Genomic DNA, 9219 nt, shown 5'->3' with positions numbered 1-9219 from the left:
TAATGATATTGCTTCATTCTCAATGGTGCCTTTTAGCAGGATATAATCTCCTTTCTTATCTCTTTTAATTAGATCTATTTTTGCTTTTGCTTTGTCTGAAATAAGGATTGCTACCCCTGTTGATGTTTCAGCTGTGGGTGTGGAGTCAACATTGTCTCCCTCTCAGTTTGGATCCTCCCTCTGAGAATAGTAGGACTGCAGTGTCTTTATAGTCTGCTTTCTACCCATTTTGAGGCAGGGCCTAGCTACGCCCTTCCTCTAGGCTTCCCAAGCCTTTACTGTTTAGGGTTTTGCCCTGGGGTAATAATTACTATGTTTTCAGGTTCAGTGGGGGGGATGGGGTTGGAGCAGCAGGTGTTCACTCTGCCATCTTGGTCCTTGGAAGTCCTGATAGGGGCTTTTGAAATTTCTGGGCTATGAAGTTGTAGTCCCAGGAGCATTTTCTGTCCCGGACAAGTGCCCTGCATTTGATTCTTACCTTTCTCTTTCCAGTCCCAGCCCTTTGGTGATAGGCCTAGGAGTGGCCCTTGTGGTTGGTGAGACAACTTACCCCTCTTGTTGATCAGGCCTCCTCCCAGCCTGCCTCTTTGCACCATGCCATCACTTCCCAGCCTTCCTCTCTAGGTATTCCTTTTCAAGAATAGATAGGTTGAACTAGTTGACCAATGAAGTTATGTCTTGCTCTGAAATTCTATGAATATATAATATGTTAGTTTTCCTAATTGGAATATGCACACATGTGTAACATATACAATCTATACTATATATACTTATGTATCATACACTAACATTTTCTTACCCTACCTGTTTTCCTCCAGCCCACACCCTCTCTTCCATAATCATTTGTCCTTCACTTCCCTTTAACAGAAGGCATCAAAATTTGTTTGAAGTCAGTGTATTCAAAGTTTATATATACACATGTTACACACGCACACACACATACACATATATGAAATGTATGTATATATAAACTTTGAATGCCAGTGTATTCAATATATACTATATATACATATATATGGTATGTATATATGAACTTTGATTGCACTGACTTCAAATAAACATACACATCCAAGGTTGTGGAGTGAAAATTTAATTGAATTGAGGGGGGATTTGTCTGAAAATGCTGAGAAGGGGAAGAGGTTAGAAATTCTATAGATCATCCATCTAACTGCTTGTTGTGCTGTTGACAATAAACATTTTTAACCACTTGATATTTCCCATGTGGATGTTTACTTGAAACACTTTTTTTTTAATTTTAATGATTGTGGACTTCATACAATAATAGGCTTTGTGACATTCTGAAGTTGATGAAACCAGCACAATTGTATATGAAAGAGGAAAAGCTTATCATTTATAGAGACTTTGGATTTTATGTTGGATCTCTTTGGGCAAGAATAGTTATTCCTTTTTTATGGCTTGCCAAATATTAATGATCAGAAAGAGGATTGTCAAAATGACTACTTTTGCTGTTATATCTATCAAGGAATATTGGTTAACTTTGATGTTCTTACTGGGAGAATTTTTCTCCTATGTTATAGATATTTTTGCAATCATGAAACAAAGATTTCTAAAACATCTTGATGAAAACATCAAGAGATATTTTATGTTAGAAAAAGACAATAAACACTTTCGGATCTGTGATTATAACCAATTATAAATTTTATTTCTCTTAATGAATTCAGATGTTTCCAGTGAGGTATCCAAAGGTTTTGATAGTTTTGTTTACTCTCTTTTTATGTTAAAGTTCTACGGGCTTACTGAGAAACAAGAGAAAAAAGCTTAGGGGGAGCAGGAAAAAGATAGAGTTGATTCATTACTACTCCCTGTGATAGATCTCTCCCTTCTATTTGTTCTCTTGAAGGATTATGGAGTCTCTGAATTTTCTCCCATGGCTGCTCTTCATATCTCTCTCAAGTAAAATATTGTAATAGTTATCCCTCAAGGTTATTTTATTTTTGCAAGCAGTGGATGCCACATTCTATTTGTTTTCTCTTGACCCTCAACATGATGGGGATGATTAAAGAAAATAAAGCAAAGGATGTGGCTTTATCCTGGTTGGTTTTTCTGAACAGCCTCAGTTGTAGAAGATCCTTTTTGTAGTTGTCTTGATTTCATACATCCTTACCCTAGTAGGCAATACAGCCATCATCTTGGTTTCCTGCCTGGATCCCAAGCTCCATACTCCAATGTATTATTTCCTCACTAAACTCTCCCTCATTGATCTTTCCTTTATCACAAGCATTGTTCCCCAAATTCTGTGGAACCTAAGGGGACCGATGAAGACCATAACTCCCATAGGTTGTGCTATCCAACTCTATGTCTCTTTAGCACTGGGCTCCACTGAATGTGTTCTTCTTGCTGTCATGGCATTTGATTATGCTGCCATTTGCTGACCACTTCACTATGCTATGGTCATGCATCCAAGACTATGTCAGGTGCTTGTAGGGGTGGCATGGTTAAGTGGATTGGGGAATACACTTATGCAGAGCACTATCACCCTTAATCTACCTCTGTGTGGGCATAGGAGGCTCTACCATTTCATGTGTGAGGTACCTGCCATGATAAACTTGGCTTGTGTGGACATTCATGCCAATGAAATTCAGCTTTTTATGGCCTCTTTAGTCTTGCTTCTTCTCCCCCTTGGATTAATCTTGATCTCCTATGCACTCATTGCCCAGGCAGTGATGAAAATCATGTCAGCCCAAGCTTGGCAAAAGGCTCTGAGAACCTATGGCTCCCATATTTTGGTTGTCACCCTCTTCTATGGCACCATCTCAGCTGTCTACATTCAATCCAATAGCTCCTATGCTCACAGGCAAGGCAAGTTCATCACTCTCTTATATACTGTGGTGATTCCTATACTCAATCCCCTCATTTATACTATGAGGAACAAAGATATGAAGGGTACATTGAAAAGACTGCTAAGAAAATATCCAAGCTAAGTGAAACATGTGATCAAGTATCAGAGAAGCATGGAAATCTTAGAGCTGAAGTGGACCTTAAAAAATATCACCACAGAGAAATAGGAAAGTTTTATTACTATCACATTAAATTTACAAAAAATAAACTGTACAAAATAGTTTAAATTTTCATGTATGATGCTCATTCTGTTCTTTGTATTTTGAAATGTTTGTTGATATTTATCAAATTCATAATAAAAAGAATATTTAAGTTTCTCACAAAATGTCATCTCATATATCTCCCCATGTAGGATCATATTTAATGTTTCCAAGGAAGAAAAATATATTGTCTTTCCACAGTTCTATAAACAAGAAGATTCTCTTTTATATATCATAATGTATCATAGTGAGATTTTTGTCTCTACAGTGCTGAAAAATATAGTTTATCAGCTTAATAAATTCTATTCAATTTTTGTATATACTTTTCTCTTTTCTCTTTCCCTAAGTCTGACTTCACATACAAGTGGTTTTACTATGGTGTATTTATAGGAAAAAGTAAAAATTAAGTAGAAATAATAGCTTGTAAGTTACTTAGTCTCTGACTATGTTTCCTAATTAATCAAATGGGGATAATACCTGTGTACAGAAGCATAGGACACATGCTAAGGATGTTTGTACAGAGTATTCCCTGAATACTCCTGGGACTCTAGAGACAAAGGAGGTCAGAGTTTCACTTTGGGGGTTTAGCTTAATGCTTGAAAGGACTTGTCACTTTGACATTTGGCTTTGGTTACAATAATCCCTGAGGTTAGGGTCAAATAAATAGATCAATAGAGTCATCAGCAAAGAAATGATGATTGAATCCATGTATGCTGATAAGTTCATCATGGCACAGAGTGAGAAGAGAAGAGGGCCCAGGAGAGAGACTTGGGGAGAACCCATAAAGTAGGCAAGACCTGGATAAAGATTTATTAAAGGAGACTGAAAAAGTAGTCCACCAGATAGGAGGAGAAAAAAGAAGATGGCAATTTCACAAAATTCAAGAGAGATATTATTCAAGAGAGAAATTTAAGAGAATATCAAGGGAAAGAGAGTGATCAGTTGTCAAAACTACAGAGAGAACAAGAAGAATCAGAATTGAAAAACCACCATGAAATTTGGCAAGTAAGAGATCATTGTATCCATTTTGACCTTTTCTTGTTAAATGGCATAAATATTGGTCTATATCTAGTTTCTACTTGAATACTTTTCAGTTTTCCCAATAATTTTTTTACCTATAGTGAATTCTTATCCCCAAAAGTTAAATCTTTACATTTGTTAAACACAAGTTCACTATAATAATTTACTACTGTATATTGTATGTCTACTGTGTTCTATCAATCCTTTGTTTCTTAGCCACTATGAGATAGTTTTGATAATTATCATCTTATAATACAGTTTAACATCTGGTACTGTTAGACCTTCTTCCTTTATATGTTTTTATTAATTCTTTTGATATTCTTGACCATTTGTTCTTCCAAATGAATTTTGTTATTTTTTCTAGCCCAATAACACATATTTTTGATGATTTAATTGGGTTGGCATTGAATAAGTAGACTATTTCGGGTAGAACTGTCATTTTTATTATATTGGCCCTGCCCACCCATGAATAATGAATATTCTTCCAATTATTTAAATACAACTTTATTTGTAGAAAATGTCTTATAATTACATTCATGTAGTTCCTGATAAGCTCAAAATGGATATGACCTTGACAGAAAAGGAGCTATTATAAATAAATTAGAATTTGACAGAACAAATTATCTATCAGACTAATAGATAGGAGAAGCATTTATGAATAAACAAGGGATTATACTGTGAAATATAAAATGGTTAGTTTTTTTACATTAAATTAAAAAAAGTTTTATACAAATAAAACTAATATACCCAAAACTGGAAGGAAAACAGAAAATTAGGGGAAAATTTTGTAGTTTCTCAGATAAGTTTCATATCTCAAGTATGAGCTTTGTCAAATTTATCAGATTATGAGTTATTCCTTAATTGACAAATGGTCAAGGGATATGAACAGTTTTTGGGTGAAGAAATCCAAGCTATATATATTCATATAAAAAAGTACTCTAAACCATTATTGTTTAGAGAAATACAAATTAAACAACTTTGAAACTTCTTAGAGCTAAGATGTCAGAGTAACCTTGAGATTGCCTTAATTGTCTCATGTTCATCTCCAAACCACCATAAGATAACATCTGAATTTTAGAACAGTAGAACCAGAGAAAAAGATGGGGTGAAACATTCTTCTACTCCAAGAAATTTGGAAGGTCAGCAGGAAAGATCAGCCTAACTCCAGTAAAAGTGAAGTGCAATCTAGGACAGGAAGAATTCAGGCAAGTCAGCAGCAAGCTCTACCTGAGCAAGCCACTGAGCTCCAGTGCAACACAGCAGGCAAACACCACTACCAGGATACCCAACATGCCTCAAGATAGAAAGTGGGCAAACTCCAGCATGGGGACCCATCCCCAAATCTCAGCACACCAGCAGGAGGCTGAGTCCTTATGTACCTAATTAAATGGGAAGACTCTAGGACCAGGAACCTCCCTCCTTGAAACCTAGTTGAACAGTCAGATGGCATGCCCCAGGACTCCCCATGTCCTTCAACATAGCCCCAGGCAAACAGGTAGATGCCAGAGCTCATATCCCCCATGTGGGCAAAACAAATCATTAGAAATAATCAATACTTAATTGAAGATAATGGAAACAATATGACAACATACCAAAATTTATGGATGCAGATTTGTATGAACTGATGCAAAGTAAAATGAGCAGAAAAAGAAAAATATTTTACAAAATAACATCAACACTATGTAATGATCAACTATGAATGACTTAGCTCTTCTCAGCAATACAATAATACAAGACAATTTTTAAAAAGGATTCATGATGAAAAATGCTATTCACTTGTAAATAAAGAACTGATAGACTCTAAATGCACATCAGAGCATACTATTTCCACTTACTATGTATTTGTTTAGTTTTTTTTCCCCTTTTGGTCTGTTTCTTCCTTCACAATTGTGACAAATATGGAAATGTTTTACTTGATTGCACATATATAACCTATATCAAATTGCTTGCCATTTCAGGAAGAAGGGAGGGGAGGGAGGGAGGAAGAAAAATTTGCAACTCAAAATCTCCTAAAAGTGAATGCCAAAATTGTCTTTACATATAATTGGAAGCAAAAAATAATATTAAAGAGAAAAAAAAAAAACAAAGCAAAACTTTAAGATATCATATCACAGTGTGGGCTGCAACAGCACAGACCCAACCATAGTGGAGAGCGAGTGGGCCCTGGTAAACTGAATCATCCATGATAGTACAGATATCCAAACTTCTCAGCACAGGGCAGGGATCTGTCAGAGTTGGGTGAGAGATAAGCACAGGGCCTGCAGCAGTGGTACTCCTGGGGCTATCAGGTCACATATTAAATGTTTGAAATTCACCTAGTTGGACTTACAGGTGCCAAGATGGTGGAGTAAATCATAAGTGATCTCATTCCTCCCATGTTGACCTTGAAAAACCCTGATAATATTGCCCCAGGAAAAATCTTGGAATAGGGGAACCAGCAGAAGGGGTAGAATAGTCTTTTACTTTGGGAGGCTAGGGAGATTGATGAGAAAGTTCCCTCTTCCTGTGGCTGAAGGGGACAAGTGCAGGATAGGAAGTGTCTCAGCAAGCCCCACCTCAGGGGACCAGCAGGATATCCTTAACCTCAGGGGAGTGGAACTGGCAAATGCAACACCAGGACCCCAGCTGTGCCTTCACCTAGCCAAGTGAATCAGCAGACACCAGCATAGACAGACATCCATCAGTGACTGAGCTTGCCTATGTTTTAGCAAAGCCTAGGGGAGGTGGAAACCTCCAGGGCCCAGACCCCCCCCCCCACACACACACACACTTCATGCTATTAGCTTCAGTGTAACTCAGGGTAAACTCAGAAAGACTTCACCTGGCTTTTATCTCAGCATACACCAGCCTACTCCAGCTCAGCACCACGTGTAGTTGAAGTATTATATACTTTCTGACAGAAATAGAGGTCACAGTACATAAAGCCAGTAACAAGCCCCCTGGTTCCCAGCACAAGACACATGGGAGAGAGCCCCCTGTTCCTCAGAAGCAGAGATCCACTTAAAAAGTTAGGAAACAGGTAATCACAATGGGCAAAAAGCAATTGGAAAAGCAGAAACTATAGAATGTTACTATGGAGACAGAGAAGATCAAAATAAGAATTCAGAAGAGGATAGCATTGACACTATACCCACATCTGAAACTTCTAAAGAGAATATGATTTGGTTTTAAGCCCAAAACGTTTTAGGTGGAGCTTAAGAAGTATTTGAAAAGTCAAATAATTAGAGAGGTAGGAGAAAAGTTGACCAATTATTTTAACAATACAATTGACAAAATGGAAAAAAAAATCAATGACAAGAATAACTCCTTAAAAAGAAAAATTGGCCAAATGGTCATAGGCCATTTGGCTAGAGGATTCAGGGAAGATGGCAGAATACATCAGAAAATTCCAAGCTCTCAAGATTTACTCCCCCCAAAAAGTTAAAATAGCACCTTAGGGTGAACAATGTATGGGTGGAGATAAAAAAAATAGGGACATAACCTCTCTCCTCATGGGATAATTTGAGAAGACTGAAAGAAAAATCCAGAGAGGAGTTTGGTCCCTGTTAAGAGTAAACACCTCTAAGCTAGGTTCTGTTTTCAAAACAAGCAGCAAGTCCTGGAGTTATATGGTTTTAGAGGCTTCATTGGCCCCATCCACCTGAAATTTTACCCCCAGTATAATGAGGGGAGTTGGGTGTTTGAGCCTGGAAGATAGAGGGAACCTCTGCTGATAAGTAATTCCAGAAACAGCTGTGTTGCAAAGAGTAGTGGGGGCAAGAAGGAATCAGCACATACCTGGTAAGTGCAGAAGCAATGAGACAGAAAGCCCCTGGCTATGGGCACCTACTGGAGGTTGGAGGTTTGGCTTTGATTAGAAGGAAGAACTGAAGATCTGTGGCAGGAGTAACTATTTCCCACACACCAGGGCTAGATGTGATTACAATAATTAAACTATTTTCACAAAAAATTGCACAGGCAAAGGAGAAAGAATCCAACCATAGAAAGCTACTAAGGGAATAGAGATGACCAGGTTCATCTTCAGAGGAGGATATTGAAGTAAAGAAACCCCCTGTAATGGTAATAGTAATTTGAAAATCTTCCCTGCTCCTTAATAGGCTTAGGTGAATTTGAGGACATTTCCTGATTTGAGAATAAGCTTCACCCCCTAATAGGGTGAATGTGGTCACATGGAGCCTGTGGTGGGAGGCTTGTTTTTCAGGAGGCACAACTTTTGGTACTTTGTAGTCAAGTGGGTCATGAGGGTTGTGATATTTTCTGACCCTGGAGAAGATTATATTTACCTCTGAGGTGAAATTTTGTTTTGGGGCTCACTTATGGGAAGAGTTGTGTGTTTTGGTCGGATGAGAGTCTGGGCAGTTATTGAGTCCACTGTATTTGAAGACCCAGATGTTAGTGCTTCTTTCACTGGTGACTAACTGTATATATCTAATGGTCAGACAGCTAGAAGTCCTGTCTGTTGGTCTGCTGAATTGTGTTATTTTCTCTGTATGTGTTTTTTTGTTTGCTTGTAACTTGTTTGTATTCTCTGAAATTCAGGGTGCTGACTTTCCCCCCTGAACTAGGTAAATGATATATATTTGATTAAACTAAGACTGTTAACCCTTTTAGAGTTGTTTTCCTTTAGAAAGGCAGATTTAAGAACCTGTGCTAGCACCTCTCCTGGCTATGCTAGGTTGCTGTCTGCTACACCACCAAAGAGTAGCATATAATAGACACCTGTCCAAATATATAGAAGATCTTAAAAAAAGACTTTAAAAATCCAATAACAGAGGAAGAAAAAACTTAAAAAGAAAAAAAAAAGAATAACCCAAGAAAAACAAGAAGGGTATGAAAGGAAAGTCAATCAATTAGAAAAGGAGATCCAGGATCTTAAGGAAGAAAATGACATCTTGGAAATTAGAATTGGGCAAAGTGAAGCTGGTGAAATTATAATAGATCAAGACATGATTTAACAAAAAATGAATAATGAAAAATAGAAGAGAAAGTGAAACATCTCGTAAGAAAGAAAAACAGATTTAGAGAATAGATGAAGAAGAAAAGATATAAAAATAATGGGAACAATTGAAAGTTATGATAAAAAAAGGAATCTTGATACAATAATAAAAGAAATAATTAAAGAAAATTGTCGAGGGGGGAA

The 9219-nt window shown here is 37.2% G+C and overlaps 1 pseudogene; it reads left to right on the top strand.

Moving 5' to 3' along the window:
- Window positions 1-1672: 1672 nt before the first annotated feature.
- Window positions 1673-2948, top strand: LOC138150275 (olfactory receptor 2G3-like; annotated as a pseudogene).
- The last annotated feature ends 6271 nt before the right edge of the window (window positions 2949-9219 follow it).

Source organism: Petaurus breviceps, unplaced genomic scaffold (genome assembly GCF_028583685.1).
Source record: "Petaurus breviceps papuanus isolate PSGF00001 unplaced genomic scaffold, PetGlider_PUasm1.0 90865, whole genome shotgun sequence".
Lineage (NCBI taxonomy): Eukaryota > Metazoa > Chordata > Mammalia > Diprotodontia > Petauridae > Petaurus > Petaurus breviceps.
Note: the sequence above shows the minus strand (reverse complement) of the source record. Positions and strands in the feature narration are given on the sequence as shown.